The sequence below is a fragment of the Leptonychotes weddellii genome, chromosome 2 (genome assembly GCF_054177405.1).
Source record: "Leptonychotes weddellii isolate Sample4059 chromosome 2, ASM5417740v2, whole genome shotgun sequence".
Lineage (NCBI taxonomy): Eukaryota > Metazoa > Chordata > Mammalia > Carnivora > Phocidae > Leptonychotes > Leptonychotes weddellii.
The window spans coordinates 45538000-45558291 of NC_138370.1; the positions used below are offsets into that span (position 1 = coordinate 45538000).

The 20292-nt window shown below is 38.1% G+C and overlaps 1 long non-coding RNA gene across 1 annotated transcript; it reads left to right on the plus strand.

The window, feature by feature from the left end:
* The first annotated feature begins 2831 nt into the window (after positions 1-2831).
* LOC115939430 (uncharacterized) lies at positions 2832-20064 on the plus strand. Its single transcript, XR_014142347.1, has 2 exons — positions 2832-3225; positions 14981-20064. It is a non-coding gene; the product is annotated as an uncharacterized LOC115939430 (long non-coding RNA).
* The last annotated feature ends 228 nt before the right edge of the window (positions 20065-20292 follow it).

Genomic DNA, 20292 nt, shown 5'->3' on the forward strand with positions numbered 1-20292 from the left:
GAGCTGAAAACCAGAGTCCTATGCTTAACCGACTGAGTCACCTAGGCATCCCCGCTATGTTGTTTCCTAACACTGTGATTAATTCTGCTTTGTACTTGAACTTTATACAGATGGAACCATCTAAAATGATTAATTTGTAGGTTTTTTTTTTTTTTAAAGATTTTATTTATTTGACAGAGAGAGAGACAGCGAGAGAGGGAACACAAGCAGAGGGAGTGGGAGGGGGAGAAGCAGGCTCCCGCTGAGCAGGAAGCCCGATGCGGGGCTCGATCCCAGGACCCTGGGATCATGACCTGAGCCGAAGGCAGACGCTTAACGACTGAGCCACCCAGGCGTCCCTATGTTTGTCTTTTTTCATTCAACATTGTTTTAGAATATTATTAATGTCCTGAGTGTAGCAACAGTTTGTTCTTTCTTATTGTTTTTTGATATTTCATTGTATGATTATACTAGTTTGTTACATTATTAATAGATACTGGTTTTCTTTTGCTTTTTTTTTAATAGTTTTAATACCAAGAGTGTTGTGGTCAACATTAGTGTACATGTCTTGTGGTATATTCTTTAGAGAGGCATTGCTGAGTCCTAAGATTTACTGGGTTTGACTTTAACAGTCCCAAAGAGTTCTCCTAAAGTGGTTATGTACTGATTCCTGCTCCACACTGCAGTGCTTAAAAATTCCAGTTGCAGAGGCACCTGGGTGGCTCAGTTGGTTGGGTGTCTGCCTTCAGCTCAGGTCATGATCCCAGGATCCTGGGATTGAGCCCCACATTGGGCTCCCTGCTCCTTGGAGAGCCTGCTTCTCCCTGTCTCTTTGCCCCTTCCTCTGCTCGTGATCTTGCTCTCGCGCTCACACTATCTCAAATAAATAAATAAAATCTTTAAAAAAACTTCCAGTTGTTCCACATTACCAGAAATGCTTGATATTGCTACTCATTTCCATTTTAGCCTTTCTGTTTAGTGTTGCCAGATAAAATACAGGACTTCCATTTATCTGAAATATTTGGAAAATACTTCTACTAAAAGATTATTCATTATCTGAAATTCAAATATATCTAGGAATTCCATATTTTTCTTTGTTAAATTTGGCAAATCTATCCTGATGCATGTATCATGGTTTCTTACTGGTGTTAATCTGCATTTCCCTGATGATTAATAGGTTGAACATTTTTTCCCAAGTATTTTGGCCATTTGGGTATCCTCTCTTGTGATGTTCCTGTTTCACTCTTGCCCATTTTTCTATTAGGGGGCTCAGCTTTTTCTTATTAAAGTTCTTTCAATATTCTCTATTCATATTCCTTATAAAATAAATAAGTTGCAAGTGTTTTCTCCCACTCTGTCTATTGCCTATCCAGTCTCATAATGGTATCTTTTGATAAACAAAGTTTTTGGTTTCAATATAGTCCAATTTCCTCAAAAGTTTTTCTTCTCAGATAGTGGCTTTTATGTCCTGTTTAGGAAATCTTTTTCATCTCCAAAGGACATGAAAAAATTATTTTAATTTTTTTCCAGAATTTTTGTTGTGTTACCTTTCATATTTAGATCAATAATCCATCTGAAATTGATTTTGTGTTTTGAATTGGGGTAGGTAGTCAATTTTTTCCCAAACAGGTAACTTTTTAAATCTAAGACACAAATTTTACTACAGTAAATTTGTTAATAATGTTATCCACATTTACATTTAAGTATACTTTTTTGGATGAGACAGAAAGGGGTAAAGTTGCTGCTATTTGCAGGATATTACAAATAACTCTAGATTTGCCCAATGGAATTCTGTACATGTCTATTTTATTAATCATATGTTGAGACAAAGGGGGCTTAAACAGCACATGGATCTTCAGCATTGTTTCAAAATACTAGAAAATTTCTCTCACATTTCCTTTCAAATTAATCATGGACTAGTTGTTTACAAAGACTTTTATGTCTAACGCATCTTTATTTCAATAAATCCTGAAAAATCTAGAAAAAAAATATTTTTACCTGAAATTCTAAAATGTATAGAGATGACTCTCCATTCTAGAAATTACATTCAGGAGTTGCTTCAAGTTAGACGATCATGGTATACAGTTAAAAATGGTGTATTGCACTCCTTGTATTCCAAAGTTAAAACGAAAATGGCAGTAAAGTACCAAAGAAGGCATTATCCACATGGCCAAAGACAAATGGAAAAAGAGATAATAAAGGATAAGTGATTTGAATAAATATTTACAAATTAAAAGTAGATAGAGGATTGGTCACTGACGTGGGAAAAATGAGGAAGTTACGACATCAAAACTAATGAATTTGCCCCACAGACATGCTAAAGACTAGCACTCATGGCAGCAGATACTACAAGAGTGTGACAGAGAAAGAACCATATCCATTTAACAAGAACAATTGGAGAATAAGAAAGAGCACTTGGGATTAAAAATAAATAGAAGTAAACTTGATAGATGAATGGAGGTAAATTCAGGGAAACCTCATAAGGGCATAAAGTAGACAAATGGAAGGAAAATAGGAGAGAAAGGTAAAATTAGAGGGTCAGTCCAGAGGGACAACATCTACCTAAAATAAGCTCCAGAAACAGAGCAGACAAGCTAGCAGGGGGAAATGATCAAATGATTACCACCACAACATCTCCATCCTGTGATGTTGGGGTTAATGTAGAGCATGAGATCATCCATAATATCTGGCTTGCGAAAATATAAACTGAGGCCACTGGGGGCTAGGGAAGGTTTCAGAGAAGGGCGTAGGCCTTTGGAATGCCAAGACCTACATGACCACTCTGCCATAAAATGTTGTGGGGAGTTGCCTTCCCTGAAGCTTTCTTATCCCAAACAGCTGCCCTGTGATCTAAGAGATGTATGCATTGTCCCCTAGGCTATGTTGAGCAGAACTCTGTAGAACACGCAGATTAGCACAGCAGATTAGCATATTGTACCTTTCCTGTAAACAGATCCTCCTAGTTCCAGTAAGACCCCTTGTCACACCTCATGTGCTTGCAAAACAGTGATAAAGACTTGTGATTATCCTGAAAGACCAATAAAGGGGAAGCAAAGAAGGGCAAAGGGTCTTCGTCTCTGAGCATCGACCCCCTTGCCTTCTCCTCTCGTTCACAGCGAAGTCAGGAGTCATCTTTCATCCATCAGTATGGGGATTGCTGGCCATTCCTGGCAAGTGGTGACCAGGACGTGACCATCTTGCAACGGACACCATACTGACCACCCGAAAAGGAAAAGTCTACGCACAGTAAGTTGGCATCGGCTCAAGGCCAAGTTCTGGGAAGTTTCAGGCTTGGGTATTTTTATGGAATTAAAAGTTCTCTAAGAACTCCCAATATGGGGAAAAGCCTCTCCCTCGAACAGAGACACTATATTAAGGTTTTAAGGCAACTTTTAAAGGCTAACAGGGCTACTGTAAATGAGAAACAGCTCCTTGAGGGGAGCAGGGCCTCCGTAATGGAGGACCAATTTCAGGGTTTATTAGAGGTTGTTACTGAACAGAGCCCCTAGTTCCCTGACGGAGGAACTATAGAAGTATGGGAGAGAACTGGAAAGAACTTGAAACGTTGCCATAAAGAAGGTAAAAAGGTGTCCCTTCCTCTCCTTACAAATGTGGGATCTAGTCAGGTCCGCCCTGGCCCTTTTACATCCTGAGGACACCTCAAACATCTCTAAAGAAAAGGGGAATGTACAACTCCTTCAGCTCCCCAAATTAGCCCTTTAACTTCTCAAGTTAGATCCAACAAAGAGGAAGAGCTCCCTTCCCCCACCCACTAGGAAATTCCACCACCTTCCCCACTTTTGCCCCCACGTATTCGATCCTTACTGGGGGCTACTTACAGGGGACCATTTCCTAGGGAAGTTGGCTGTAAAGACTACATGTGTTGGAATGTTGCTTAAACCATGATGGATTTTATCTTTACTATTTTCCATCAACGTCCTCTGCTATTTAAGCTACAATATTGGATAATTACCTCTTGTAAAACTTCTAGTGTTTTCCATGGGTTAAAAAACGGCGGGTCTTCGAGGCAAGGTAAAATAAGGCATGACCTTCAAGGCACGGTATTTTGGTCCATACACTGGCACTCATCGTAGGCTCGAATGTGACGGGGAAGTGGGGGGAAGGGCAGTCCTCCCTCCTACAGGGGCCTAATATCAGTGGCAGTGGTCATAGTGATTTTGTCTGGGGGGGACACCTCAGGTCACTTGACACCAAGAACCTCTGACATATCCCGCTTGGGACGTCACCCAGGAGTCAGAGGGATTTTCTAGGTAATGAATCATCCCTTTTCTTCAGTTCCCAAGGACTCTGTCTTGGGTGCCTTTTAACCCATTGGAAACAATTCAGATTGCAAAATTTAGAAAAGGATTGATCTGTAACACTGCATGGCCTCTCTTCAGTAGGAAAAGGTAAATGGACTAGGGTACTCATTGCTCATGCCTAGGCCTTCATTGCTCTACACCAGGACCCCAACCTAAGGGCCTTGCAGAATGTGTTCGTCCTACTGTAAACTCCCTCCTGACATATTGGATAATTATCTGAATAGGCCTCCTGAGTAAACACAGGTTACTGGAGGAAACACAGGCCCTCCCAGACAAAGGGGCTCTTGACTCCCTTCTCTCACTGTTCTTAAGAGATATGGGGGCTTCTCCCTCATTCCCCAGATTAATGGCTATAATTGGAGCCAGCTGTGATTAAGTCTACCTCGGGACAGGGACTTTAAGGAATATTCTCAAGCAGCTGCCAAAACTCCCTTTGTTTTAGGGAAATTCCCTGTCTTCTCTGGCCGGACATGAACTACCTATTCCCCCTTGTTGGCAGGAAAACATGGCATCTTCTCCTCTGGAGCTGATGAGCTTTAGAACCAGGAACCTTTTCTCTGCCTTCTGGCAGCACTTTGTCTCTTCTGTCTCCCTCCCCTTTCTGTTTCTGGACCACCTTGGGTGGGACCTTCATAACTGGCTTCTAGAGCACCCTTGGTGCCTCAGGTACCATGGCTCCTTCTCCCTTCACCTAACACCACCCACCACATTTCCCCACCAGGGTCTCAGGCAAAAATTGACAATGGGGAGGATCCAGGTGGAAGATAAGTCGATATTTGAACTAAGTTAACTTTGTCAGTTTAATTAAGATAGACATGTCTCTGAGCATTGACCCCCTTGCCTTCTCTTTCACAGCAAAGTTTGGAGGACTCTTTCAGCCATCGGTACAGGGATTGCTGGCCATTCCTGGCACTAAGTCTCCAAGACTGAAACCCACCCTCCCCAACACATTCACTCCAAGACTTTTCACTGGGAAAGTCTAAAACCTCAGGGATCAAAAGAGGATTCTAATCGCTTGAGAAAAGTATAGAGTGGGTAACCATTCAAAAAGGAGTATTCAAATATTGATGAAGAATAACTGGAAGGCAGGCAGGGAGAAGAGGCACACCCCGCCCTAAGAGGAAACCATCCTTAAAAGGATTTTACACCACCCTGGAAGGAGCCCTCCACCCTTTCCCATGCAGTAGATGGGTGACAAAAGCCTGATTGGATGACAGGTGCAGGGAAGGTAAATCAGATTAAAACAGCCCTCCAGCAAGTCCATAAAAACCCCTAGACTTAGAAACAAACTCCGGGGGCAGTGCTCTCGGGTCCCCTCCCTCCTCAGGAGCTTTGTACTCTATCATTTAATAAAAACTCTCACCCAATAAGCCTTGCTAACCCTTGCTTTGCTCCCCTCCGCTGTATCTGCTACTTCTTCATTCTTTCGAAGTTGTGTGAACCATGGGCACCACCAAAGGAAAAGAAATCCTGTAACCATATCAACTGATGTTTTCTCTACCAGTAACATTGGATGCTGGAAGACTGTGAGGCAGAGTCTTCAACATTCCATGGGATGATGATTTTTTTTTTACTATAATTGTATACTAAGCTAAACTATAAGTCAATTTGAGGATATAATAAGAATTTTACATAGACAAAGCTTAAAAAATCTAGAAACTCTTAAGACAATATTTTTTACTAAAGTGAGTAAATTAGAAATAAGGAAAGCATGAAATTAAAAAAGGTGAGAGATTCAAAACAGGAAAATGAAGGGCAAGTCCTGCAATGACACCAATGTATCAGGCCTAGAAACAAGTGGAAGGGGAAATCCAAGGGAACACATGTAACTAAGATAATTTGATGTGTTTGAACTTCTGGTAAATCTACTGATAGGTGTTACATCTGGTGCAACATTTGGAAAAATATTACATTGTTATGTTGAAAACTAACCAGGAGATAAAGCTAGGCAGTTAAGTCCAAGGCACACAAAATGTATAAGATTGGAAAATCAACATGAAGAGTTGTATGGTAGCTCTAAATCCCTCATGTCATAAGAGGAATTCCTTCTCTGTCTCTTACTCTTATGAAAGTCTAATACTATTGCTTATATTTATATACAACTATATTATGTACTACCTCTATGTATTATACTACTACTGTTATTACTTAATTATGATAAATCAAATAATACAGTAGTATATGTATAGATATAGAAGAAAATGCTTTAAAAATAACTGAAAGCAGCATGCCTGGGTGGCTCAGTTGGTTAAGCATCTGCCTTCAGCTCAAGTCATGATCCCAGGGTCCTGGGATCGAGTCTTGCATTGGGCTCCTTGCTCAGCAGAGAGCCTGCTTCTCCCTCTGCCTCCAGCTCCCCCTGCCTGTGCTCTCTCTCCGACAAATTCTTTAAAAAAAATTCCTGAAAGATTTGCCAGTGTGTTCCTCTGATATATGTAACTGATGAATCACTGAACACTACATCAAAAACTAACAATGTACGAACATAATAAATAAAAGAAACTTGGCTGAGAATATTGGGGCAAGAAATTTTACTCAGTACTTAATTTTTTGTGCATAAGTCAATTTAAAACATTAGATTAACATTTTAAAAAAAATCCTAGCTGTTCTTCTATAGCATTTCTTCCAAAAAATTAAAGCTAAATAATGTTACCTTTGCCTTTTCCCTAAAACCTGCTGCATTGCATTCTATCTGGTTCATCTTAGTTAAAAAACAAAGCAAAGAAACCCACTTTTTTCCCTAGGTTTTAAATTAAGTATTTTGGGAGTACTATTCAAATAATAACCTACATTTCCTCAAAATGCATGTTGGAGGAGACCAAGAGTGGGGGGAAGATAGAGGATTATCCTGATCTCAGCTGCTTTTCATCTATCATGTTTTAAAATGCATAGTGACATGTGTAAATCAAAGTTAACATATCTATCTTAAGAGCAATAAATTGAAAAGTAATAGTATCTGAAAATTTCAGGGAGACAGGGATGTTATTGTGAAATAGTTAAATGTTTTTAATCTAAATGCCTAGAAGGGAAAAGTTAATGGCTTATTGAGATCAAAGCATGAAACAAAGGCAGAAAAAGCTTATACCCTTTGCCTTGAATAGTTTGACACAACGCCTTTCCCAACATTTCCTCAGTTATTTTCAAGAAATTGTTAATTGTTCAAAATTTGAAAAAACTTTTAAAAAGGAGTTTTGATCTTATACAAAAACATAAAGGCAATATAAATCAAATTGTTGCTGTTCAATGCCAAGTAGTATTCAGTGGCCTAAGGAGTTATTTTCACTTATCATTGGCTCAAACTCATATTGGTTGATTTGGCTTGGTTTCTAGAATTTCCTGGATTTATGTGGAGGCGCCACAAATCCATTTCCGTTAACTGAGCCATACTCTTGAACTTTTGTAGCAAAATGTCATCTGTGGTCAGTTTTGTTAGCTATAATTCAATGGCGCTAAGGCTAGTAAAAACTCCACCAGAAGAGAAAACATTAAGATATGATCAAATCTATAATAAGTCTCAAAGTATTATAATCCCTGGTTCTATCCAAAGACAAGAGAATCTGCAAAAAGAAGTTAAAACATATAGCTACACGTGAACAGCACAGGGCATTTCCTCACCATTTGACCTGGCATCCCTTTGAGCTGAAATGCCCATTGCATTCTTAGTTTTGGAAATGCCAAATGTATGGACGTGTAAACAAAAGTTGGCATCTCTTATACAAAGGAATTTGACCATCTCTACCTCACTTTGACCTATCTTTTTGCTACGACCCCCTCTTTTCTTTCCTCTGACCTATGCCTACTGTCCCATTTGTAGTCCACACACTGATCAGTTGTTTATCTAAAGTGTCTGGGAACCCACATTTGTTCCCAACATTGTCTGCAGATGAATAAGAAGTGTATTTCACACATTTGTATTTGTATATCACTTCAGGTGTAGGAGGGTACCGCTATGATTCATAAAATATCAATGTATTTAAAATGGTTTTTGGATTCATGGTAAAAAATTGTCATGGTTTGTTCATCTCTTAAGCAATTGATTCAAATGTTTTTCACGCTTCAAAAGATTCTTAAACTTCTCTTACTATTTTCAGACTGTGCTACCATAAGAATTACCTGTTTACATGTAATGAGAGAAAGGTCAATATAATATCAGGAAGCACATAATCAAGAGAAAAAAGGCTGATTTATTACTCACAAGGGTGGTTTTAGTCTCAAGTAGAACTATATTTGATTTTGTATTTTAGTCTGTCTCAGTCAAAAATTTCAACAAATATCATATTGCTCTAATTATGAACCCACACTAAACTAAGCAATCTAGTTCAACTTTTATTCAAAATACCCTGAGGAAAAGAACCCTTAACTACTCACCACCTTTATACACATCTCCGTATTTCTCAGTCTTACAACAACTGATCATAATACAAGCAAAAGAGTACTTTAGACCCAAATCATTCAAGAAGTCATAGTAGAAAATTAGTTTCAAAAGACTGGAATTTTTGTCAAGTACAGAATGACTTTCATGAACAATATCTTAAACGTAAGTAGGTAAGCAAGTTAATAAATAAAACATTCTAATTATCAAGACGCAGTGCAGTAATACACTAAGTAAATCCAAGTTTCTATACTTGAAAAACAGGGGCGCCTGGGTGGCTCAGTTGGTTAAGCATCTGCCTTTGGCTCAGGTCGTGATCCCAGGGATTGAACTCCACATCGGGTTCCCTGCTCTGCCGGAAGCCTGCTTCTCCCCCTCCTTGCCACTCGCCCTGTTTGTGTTCTCTCTCAATCTGTCAAAGAAATAAAAATCTTAAAAAGAAAAATAGGGTAATACTTAAGATAAAGCAGGCATATACTATTCTAGGCATGAAGATACAGCCAATCAAAGACCAGAGTCAACAATGTTCAGAAGATAAAAGAGGATAAGCAAAGTTTACCAGGAAGATTTGGAATTTGGTAATTTGACCCCCACTGCTTAGCTCAGGGACATGTGTTCTAAGATCCCACAGTGACTTCTAAGAAGCATAGAAGCATTGTACTTGGAAGTACCTGGGTAAACAGAGGAGTTAATGTTCAATCCAAAATATCCTTTCACCTTCAGGGTATACAAACAAAGCTAAGGTGGGGAAGAGGGTTGTTTGTCTTTAGGTTAATGAGGAACCTACTCAACCTAGAAAACCAGATGTTCAAAGTTGGAGAAGGAAAGATAGTCATCAACCAAAATAGATTATATGAGGGGAGGAAAAATATTAATATTTAACTAGAAAAAAGTTTTCTTCGAAACAGAAATTTTGAAACCTGAAAGTGAAAAAGAAATATGATTGGAAATTTAGGAGGCTAGATTTTACCGTCTCTACACCCTTACTCAATTGTTCACGCCTAACACGTGTGTTATCTACCTTGTCAACATTCTTGATGTGACTGAACAAAATGTTGATAGCGTGGCAATATTTAAAGAGGTACACAGGAATTCAAGGAAACATTAAGCCAAGACTTGCACACTTAGATTATAGTAAAGGAGGAAGTAGGTCAAAGAGTAAATGAATGTTGCCCCCCTAAAGTGAAAAGCTTAAGAAGAAAAGCAACTGAATTAGTTATACGAAGAGAGTTTAATTAACAAGAGATAATGTAATAGAAAACCATAACTATTTAGACAGAACATTGTGAAAATGACATCTTTGGTGGCAGTGTTGAGTATGGGCAAGCATTACTGATAAGGAGTGTATAAAGAGATATTTAAGTTACTAAGTGTACAAGGGAGTTTATAACTGAGCATGAGAAAAACAGTAATAAAAGAAAAACAAGGGGGCATCTGGCTGACTCAGGAGAGTGTGCGACTCTAGATCTCAGGGTTGTGAGTTCGAGTCCCACATTTGGTGTAGAGATTACTTAAAAGTAAAATCTTAAAAAAAAAGGAAAGAAAAATCTTTTTGTATAGTTAAATGAAGATGAGAGAATATGCTGAAAAGAACTGAAACCATAGAAGATACAGATACCATTAGAATCAGGTACAGAGTTGGGAGTTAAACTTGCTCACCAAAGTCCAATATCCATAAAACTAATACGTATTTTGTAATGCTAAAAAAGAGATAAATTTAAGTCAGAAACAAATAGTGTTCATATAGTATAAATGTACTGATACGCCATAAATATGGAGACTTTTCCCCCAGGAGTTTAAACAGGTTTAAGTATAAATATCTTCAAAAATGTTTAAACAAGGGGTGCCTGGGTAGCTCAGTCGTTTAAGCATCTGCCTTCAGCTCGGGTCATGATCCCAGGGTCCTAGGACTGAGCCCTGCATCAGGCTCCGTGCTCAGTGGGGAGTCTGCTTCTCCCTCTGACTCTCTTCCCCACCCCCAGCTTGTGCTCTCTACCTCGCTTGCTCTCTCTCTCAAGTAAATAAATTTTTAAAAATCTTAAAAAAATGTTTAAACAAGTCATTCAACTTTCAGAGTGATCTTTTAAATATGCTTGTTACTTCTCCATTAAAATCCTTCACTAGCCCCCATTGCTCACAGGAAAAAGAACAATTATCTTCAAGGAGAACATAAGACAAGGATCCAGCCTCATATCTCCCTTCATATCCCCCCATATGCACCAATGGTTTCAAATATGTCAAACTATAACTATGTACAGATCTTTAAATGTTTATTCCTGTCACATCCCAGGGCTTTTGTGCTTTTCTCTCTAAGCTCACTTGTTCACCTGATGATCACCTATTTACTACGAGAGTCTGAAGAAACTCACCTTGTCAAAAATTTCTGATACTGCAGGCAGAATTTTGTAGTGTTCCCTTTGTAGGCTCATGGTTCTGTAATAATGATTAGTTTGTAGATTTGTTATATGTGTGTAAATTTATTTTTAATTTATTTATTTTAAAGATTTTATTCATTTATTTGAGAGAGAGAGAATGAGAGAGAGAGCACAAGAGGGAAGAGGGCAGAGGGAGAAGCAGACCCCCCGCCAAGCAGGGAGCCCGATGCGGGACTCGATCCCCGGACTCCAGGATCATGACCTGAGCCGAAGGCAGTCGCCCAACCAACTGAGCCACCCAGGCGCCCCTATATGTGTGTAAATTTAATTAAGTCCCAAATAAATAATAGAATTAGAGAGTCATGTCTCATTCATGGGTTGGAGTCTCAATATAGGTAGGATGTCAGTTGTCCCCAAATTGATATATGGATTCAAGGTAATCACAATCAAAATTCAGATAAAAAAATGTTTTTTGGAAATTATTTCTAAAGTTCTTAGAAAAATGCAAAAGATTTAGAATAGCCAAAGCAACTTTGAAAAGGCAAAATAAAATTGGAGGGTAAATACTACTGGATTTTAAGACACAATAATCTTTATAATTAAAACACACTATGTCAGGGCACCTGGGTGTCTCAGTTGGTTAAGCCTCAGGTCGTGATCCCAGAGTCCTGGGATAGAGCCCCGCATCAGGCTCCCTGCTCCACAGGAAGCCTGCTTCTCCCTCTCCCACTCCCCCTGCTTGTGTTCCCTCTCTCGCTGTGTCTCTCTCTGTCAAATAAATAAAAATCTTTTAAAAAATAAAACATACTATAGAAGTAAATAGAAATAACTGTATCAATAGTACATAATACAAAGTCCAGAATAGACTGACCTGTATATAGACAACTGAGCTTTGACAAAGGCATTTCAGTGGACAAAGAATAGCTTTTTTTTTTTTTTAATTACTTCTCTCACTAGTCAAGCCTGACCAGTTAGAAGAGGTTTCTTTTCTTTTTTTTTAAGATTTTATTTATTTATTTGACAAAGAGAGCACAAGCAGGGAAAGCAGCAGACAGAGGGAGAAGCACACTCCCCGCAAAGAGCAAGTAGTCTCCGAGCAAGGAGCCTGATTTGGGACTCGATCTCAGGATGCTGGGATCATGACCTGAGCTGAAGGCAGATGCTTAACCGACTGAGACACCCAGGCACCCCAAAGAATAGCTTTTTAAAAAAATAGTGCTATCACTCCCTGCCTCCCGGGTCCACCAGCTGCCACCATGTCCGCCTTGGCTGTCTTCATCCTCGACGTCAAGGGCAAGCCCCTGATCAGTCACAACTACAAGGGTGATATTGCCATGAGTGAGATCGAGGACTTCATGCCTCCCTGCTCATGCAGCGGGAGAAAGAGGGCGCCCTGGCCCCACTGCTGAGCCATGGCTAGGTCCACTTCCTGTGGATCAAACACAGCAACCTCTACTTGGTGGCCACCACACTGAAGAACCTGAACGCCTCCCTCGTGTACTCCTTCCTCTACAAGATGGTCAAGGTATTCTCGGAGTACTTCAAGGACCTGGAGGAGGAGAGCATCCGAGACAACTTTGTCATCATCTATGAGCTGCTGGATGAGCTCATGGACTTTGGCTTCCCACAGATCATGGACAGCAAGATCCTGCAGGAGTACATCACGCAGCAGGGCAACAAGCTGGAGACCGGCAAATCACGGGTGCCGCCCACCGTCACCAACACTGTGTCCTGGTGCTCCGAAGGCATCAAATACAAGAAGAATTAGGTCTTGATCGATGTCATAGAGTCCGTCAACCTGCTGGTCAATGCCAACGATAGCATATGTTTACTGTAGGGAAGTAAAAATAATTTTCCCTCTACCCTACTTTTTTTTTTTTTCAAAAATTTTATTTGTCAGAGAGAGAGCACAAGCAGGGAGAGTGGCAGGCAGAGGGAGAAGTAGGCTCCCTGCTGAGCAAGGAGCCCGATGTGGGACTTGATCCCAGGACACTGGGATCATGACCTGAACTGAAGGCAGACACTTAACTGAGCCACCCAGGTGTCCCTCCTTCTACCCTTCTGAGTTCTTGGCTAAAACTCCTATAATTAAAGACAGATTAATATGAGGAAAACAAATAAAAGTTTATTAACATGTATACTTCACATATACATGGGAGATAGCCCATGAAAAAATGAGTAACTCTCCATGGTGGCTTAGAACTCCAGCTCAGATACCATCTTCAGCTAAGGACAAAAGAAAGAAAGGTGCTGTTAGACCAGTTATGGAAAGGTTACTGAGAGAAACATGGTAAACAAGGGGAAGTTTGTTAGGCAGATTTAAGTCAGTTCTTTCTCCATTGATTAAAAAAACCTTCTTGTGATTTAGTCATCCTCTTTTGGGCAGATAAAAAGATATCCTTCCAAAAGGAGGTTTCCTTTATAAATATGTATTTCCCTTATAGAAAGGTAACCTCTACTCTGTTTTCAGAGCTTTGCTGTGTCTCCTCTTTCTCAAAGTAATGAGCTCAGAATAATCCTTATGCCAAGGACTTACATTTTAGTGAGGCTAATCTGCTACTCTTCAGTACCATACAATTCAATCATGCTACTCTTAGGTATCTACCCTAGGAAAAAGGAAATATATGTTTATCTAAAGACTGGTACACATACACTGTTCATTGCAGTTTTACCTGTAATAGCTCAAAACTGGAAACAAGCCATATGTCCATTAATAGCTAAATGCATTAGCAAATTGTGGTACACACAAAAAAGAACGCTACCTGGCAATGAAAGGAAAGACCTATTCTTACCTTAACAACTCTGATGACTCTAGAAATAACTGTGCTGAATGAAAAGCCAGACATAAGAGTACATACTGAATAAGTCTAGAAAATGACATGACATTCTATAGTGACAGAGTAGAACAATGTGTTCCTGAGGAGGGGAGGGGCAGAAGTGGTAGAAGGAAGGAATTACAAAGAGGTAGGAGAAAATGTTTGTGGATGATGGAAAAGTTCACCATTTTGATTGTGGCCATGATTTCACAGGTGTGTGTGTATGTCAAAATACCAAACTGCACACTTTAAATATGTGCAGTGATTGTATGTCAGTGATACCTCAATGAAGCTGTTTCAAAAATAAGTAGTACCTATGGAAAGCTCTTCTGATGATTTATTTATTTATTTATTTTTTAAATTTTATTTATTTATTTGAGAGAGAAAGAATGAGAGACAGAGAGCACGAGAGGGAGGAGGGTCAGAGGGAGAAGCAGACTCCCTGCCGAGCAGGGAGCCTGATGCGGGACTCGATCCCGGGACTCCAGGATCATGACCTGAGCCGAAGGCAGTCGCTTAACCGACTGAGCCACCCAGGCGCCCGCTCTTCTGATGATTTAAAAAAAAAGGAGGGAAATCATAATGAAATAATACTATTTCTATATCCCTGTGGGTGGTATAAGGGCAAATATAAATTAAAAATAAGAAACTTGGGGCGCCTGGGTGGCTCAGTCAGTTAAGCGACTGCCTTTGGCTCAGGTCATGATCCTGGAGTCCCTGGATCGAGTCCCGCATCGGGCTCCCTGCCCGGCGTAGAGCCTGCTTCTCCCTCTGACCCTCCCCTCTCTCATGAGCTCTCTCTCTCTCTCTCATTCTGTCTCAAATAAATAAATAAAATCTTAAAAAAAAAAATAAAAAAAAATAAATAAAAATAAGAAACTTAATGCTCCCTGTTGAAAAAAAAAGGAAGACACTTCTCCCCCTGCTCCCTTTTGTTCAGAGTCTCTTTCTCTGCCTTCTTCAGATGTATATAAATCTTTGACTAGGGCTTCAGAGCCTTCTTTCTGCAATGCACATATGGAGGGAGAAAGCACCCTTATGTCCCTCAACCTGTGAGAGAGTAAAACACCTCTGGAGCCTCCGCTCAAATTTATGGGCAGTGTGTTTCTCTTCCAGATAAAGCCAACAGAGGAGGTTTCCCCAGTTACCAAGATAAAATTCAGATGAACTGTATGTGTGGCAAAAGGTGTTACCCATTCCTCTTACTTAAGGACTAAGGATTGTTTATATTGAAAACATGTACGTAAGGGGTTGGATCTGCTTGGCTGTGTAGGGGGTGAGTTGCCTTTCTGTCTTTGCAATCCCTTTGCAGATGCCGTGATGCACATCACATTCTGGTTTAATACTTATTCAACAATAAAACTGGTTTATTTCTCTACTCCCTTTGTGGAGGGGTTTTCTGCATTGCATAAGATTTTTGTTTTTAATATTTCTCCCGCAGTGGATACATTCACTGTTTTAAGTTTGATTTTTTAAGTTTAACTTTTTAATTAGAATCAAAGCGAACGTAGCCATTTATTTCGGGCTTTGTCTTCCAAAGTTAAATTATAAAGTGAAATTGAGTTGTACTGTTTTTTTATAGAACATAATTACCAAAAAATAATCAGGTCTGTTGTAAGAGTGTGGTGACAGTCTTGAAGATAGATAAACACATTCCTTTTATCAGTTAGTTGCATTCCTTTATAATCACTAGAGTCACAGAACACTGTTACCTATTTCAACTGTTTCCCCACCAGTGTTTATTCTTAATATAAATATTTTATAAAAGAAAATACCATAGAGAAGCTGAGTTTATTTTAGTTCAGTTAATCTTTCTACTTCATTTTTTCTGATATAAATCAAGTTCTATGTAGAACCAGGTCTTCTGAACCATTGTTCCAAAAATGATTAATGTTAATAAGTTATACCTGATGGATTTGCCTAATTGCACACAATTACTATACACATCTCATGGATTTGACTTAAATTCCAGGTGAATTTTGCCTTAGAGAGAAGATTGGGAAGTAACTAAATTCAGGTAACTGAAGTTTGAAACTCATTTTTTAAAACAAGCAAAACCTCTAGTAAATACATTTGAATTTATTTTTAAAGCAGTTATAAAAATAAAATGGAAGTCTATTCTTTGTTTATATACATATATTCAGAAAATAATCTCTCACCGTTGACAATAACCATGTACTCAGTTTTCTAGTGGTAATCTATACCAAATTCCTGATTGAATTCCCTGATAAGATTAAAGCAAGTAGGAAAACAGATTCCATGATTTAGAATCAATAGCAGCCCTTCATAGCTAAATATCATAGCTAATGTCTGCCAAAACAACCAGCCAAAAAGAAGAAAAGAGAAACATTCAAGCAGTAATAAAATATACATAGTCCCTCAATTTTGATGACATTTTAAGTTCCTTTAAAATCTGAGTCTGATTCTTATTATCCAAGAAACAGAATGTAAGTGTTAAAGCATTGAAAACCAGATGAAATTATTTCTCACTGTGACAGATTTCACCACAGTTAACATTTATTTAACCATGAACTTCCAGTGACTATCCTAATTCTCTACCTTGCATTTTAATTAAGCTAGAGCAACGTCCTTTACCTTTCTTTTTTTTTTTAAAGATTTTATTTATTTATTTGAGAGAGAGAGAGTGAGAGAGAGAAAGAGCACAAGAGGGAAGAGCGGGAGAGGGAGAAGCAGACTCCCCGCCGAGCAGGGAGCCCGATGCGGGACTTGATCCCGGGACTCCAGGATCATGACCTGAGCCGAAGGCAGTCGCTTAACCAACTGAGCCACCCAGGCGCCCCGTCCTTTACCTTTCTGAGTTAAAAGATTTTGAGGTATTTCAAACTGTGACTCTTCTAGAAATAATATCCAAAATTCTAAATAAAAAGAGTAACAGAATAATTAATGTACTTCATCGCAGAACAAAACCAGTGCAACTCCAAACAAGAAAATTGATGTACCACGTCTGACAAATCTAAAGGTCATGTGTCAACTTCAAGAAGCTCTGGTAAAACACTTGACATGCTCTGATTATTATTTAAAGAAACATGATGTGTCCCAAACATAATATCAAATCTGTGACATTTCTTTTTCTCTGCTGTGTCACTGTGATTTGAATATGTTTCTTTTCCCCTTAAACAAAGTCATCTGTATTTATGGATATCATGATTTAAGTAAGCATTATATGCTAATTTTGCCTTATTTTCTTTAAGTAATTATGTTGAGCTAGTATAGTCACTTTGGTGGTTTTATTTCACATTTTTATTCTAGAATGTTTAACATACTATAAAAATGGTCTAAGAAAAAAGTATCAGTAACCGATCTATAACTATTCACCCTATAAAATGAAAAAGCATTAGTGTAATTCAGACCTCAATAGCGTAAAATTGCCCAAACAACACAAGTCTAGTCTACTATCAACCTTTTACACCCAAAGACAAAACTGGTAGAAAAGGATACATGTCTTTATTGTCTTAAAAATTCCAATATTGAGAAAATTACAAATTAAATTACATTTAATTCCTCAGAAATGAGAAAGTATAAGTTAAAGTTCCATCAGGTAATAAAAATATTGTCTAAGTGGTATTTATACTATTACTATCATTTAGGCATCTAGAGTAATAACCATATCAAACTTAGAAGCCAGATCTAATTTTGTGAGGCCCGAACTACATGTCATGTTTCAGTCCATGTTTACTCTTCTTCCTTACAGTGGTGCCTCAAAGTTCCTTGTTGTTAGCTTTGTAAAGTAAATGCAGTTTGGTTATTAACTCTTGGGAATTTTGCATAATGGTTTAATACCTATTCTTTCATACAAGTTTAATCAAAGGATTTTGCCCTCAGTGCTTAGTAGAGATTTTTCAATAAAGAAAACATAGTATCCATTGATAGCTATTGTACTAACAATCATCTCATTTTACAACTTCTGCTTGATTATTTTTATTTTCTTCTGTATGTTTTTCTTCTCATGGTTAGTAGTAGTAATATACATTATAATAAATACGATTTATCTATTTTTTTAATTTAAATTCAATTAGCCAATATATAGTACATCATTAGTTTTAGACGTAGTGTTCAATGATTCGTCAGCTGCCTATAACACCCAGGGCTCATCACATCACGTGCCCCCCCTTAATGCCCATCACCCAGTTACTCCATCTCCCCACCCACCTCTCCCTCTGCAACCCTCAGTTTGTTTTCCTGAGTCAAGTCTCTCAATAAATATGATTTAGAACAAGTTTTTGTTATTGTTGTCATTTCTAATAAAATCATATATTAACTTTTTAAGAGGGACCAAGGAAGTCCTGTCAAAACAATCTTTCAAAGTATCCTCTGTCCCAGGCTTTAACATGAGTCGCCGCCTGTATCTACACAATTATTTGCTTTATAGGTTAGCCCCAGCAAATAAGAAAAGCCCAGTCCAGTTAGTGATGGCCACTCAGCAAGTTGCGAGCTCTGGAATAACAAAATCATTCCAATATTGTACCAGGCTAAATACAGTTTTTAAGGTAAATCTAATACAAAAATCAAAATCGCGTGGCAAATTGTGAAGTCAGGATAATATTTCTCTTAACTTTTTTTTTTTTAACATAATGGAGTTATAGATGAACACGGGAATCCAGTAAAAGTAGGGCTCTGCCTCACCCATGCCATGTATTATCTCTGTTGCTGTGAGCACATTACTGAACATCTTTTCTCTTGTCTCATGTATAAAATGGAGGTAAAGTAAGACCTACCTCACTGAGAGGCACTAACATTAAAGAGATGATATATAAAGCCTATAAAATGGGTCCTGAAACATAATCAAAACCAAAATATTATCATGTGATTTTATATTAAATATATATGTATTAAGATGTTATCTGTTATGCATTATAAAAATTATGTATTAAAATTTAATTATATGTATTATAAAGATGATATTAATTGTATGTTATATATAATAGGCAATATGTTTATAGAAATATATGTTATATTAAATATTTATTATATTAAATATTTATTGTAAAATGTTATTCTTAATGTTATTTTAATCATTGCTATTTCTTTTCTCTCCTTAGTACCATGTGTCCTGTCCTAGTTACCTACTAAGAACTAATTGTGTTTGCAATCATGTAAGATGTTTCAACGTTTATTGTTATGTGAGTTTTATATTCATTAAACTTAAATTGTTTCTGATTGAAAATATTCTTCCATTACGGTAACTTTTTAAGAATTTTTCAACTTCAAATACCACTTGGTAAGCAAACTCCATACAAGGAACACTGAAATAAAGGGGAATAAGATTACAATACTCAATATATGAAACAATGATGTATGAGTCTTTTCTTTGATAATTTTCATCTAAATTCAGCTATTATTATAATTATTATAACACATGTCTGCTGTTTTTATCGTGGGGTTTATAATGACAAACTGGTTCTGAATATGTACATATGTGATAATCCTACTTTACAGTATATGTGGAGAGAAATTCAGAATTGCTATTCCATTTTACCTTCTTATTTTCAATGCCTTGAACGTAATTCAGTGTAATTACAGAATCGTAACTTGTGTTGTCGTCTTAGAGTGATTAAACGTGCATTTAAAACTCTCCCTGAACAGGAAGTCTAAAGTGGAATAAATGAGGAAATCTTGCCTTTTAAAAATATTTATGTAACTCCAAACAAAAGGAGTGGACCTCTCCTCTATCTCTTTCGTTAAATGAACAATGTGCCCGGGAAAGCCTCACGTCTGAGCACCGAAAGAGCACCCTCTCTCCGCGGTGTTCAGAAGGCAACAGGAAATGAAAACCAATGAGAAGTAAGCACGAACTTCTGGCAGGAAGATTCTGTATCCGGATTCAAAACGGCATGAGGGGCAAAGATCGAAAGAAGATAGTCACAGAGAACATTTTTAGCTGAGCACAATGCATTATTTTACATTTCGACCAAGCTACACGGAAAGGACTAAACATTACAAATAATACATTTTGCTTAAAAGAGATTCACTTTTTAAAAAAATCGAACAGATGTACTCCTGAAGGTTGGATTGACATTTGCTTTTTGTAGCTATCATCATTTCCAACATAGAGAAATTGGCTAATTAGAAGAATCTCTCCATAAATACAGCATTTGTAAGTTTATTTTCTTCAGCCTATTAGAGGAGAGCACCTATGGGTATCATTGTGATGTTTTATATTAAATCTATCCCTCAATCTATGTTTAATCTCTTTCACATATATCTAAAAGCAGGAGTGGGTAACATTCAAAGTATTTGGGTACTGGTAAGGCAAGGGCAACAAGAAATCCGAGCCGCAGCAGCTAGTAACCGACAGCCTAGCTTTTCCTGTGCCAAATGGAGCATTCCTTCAGTGCCACCATTTTCAAATACAAAGGAAAAAACACCTGTCCCATGAGCTGATCAAGATAGACATGTTTTTGTGTGAA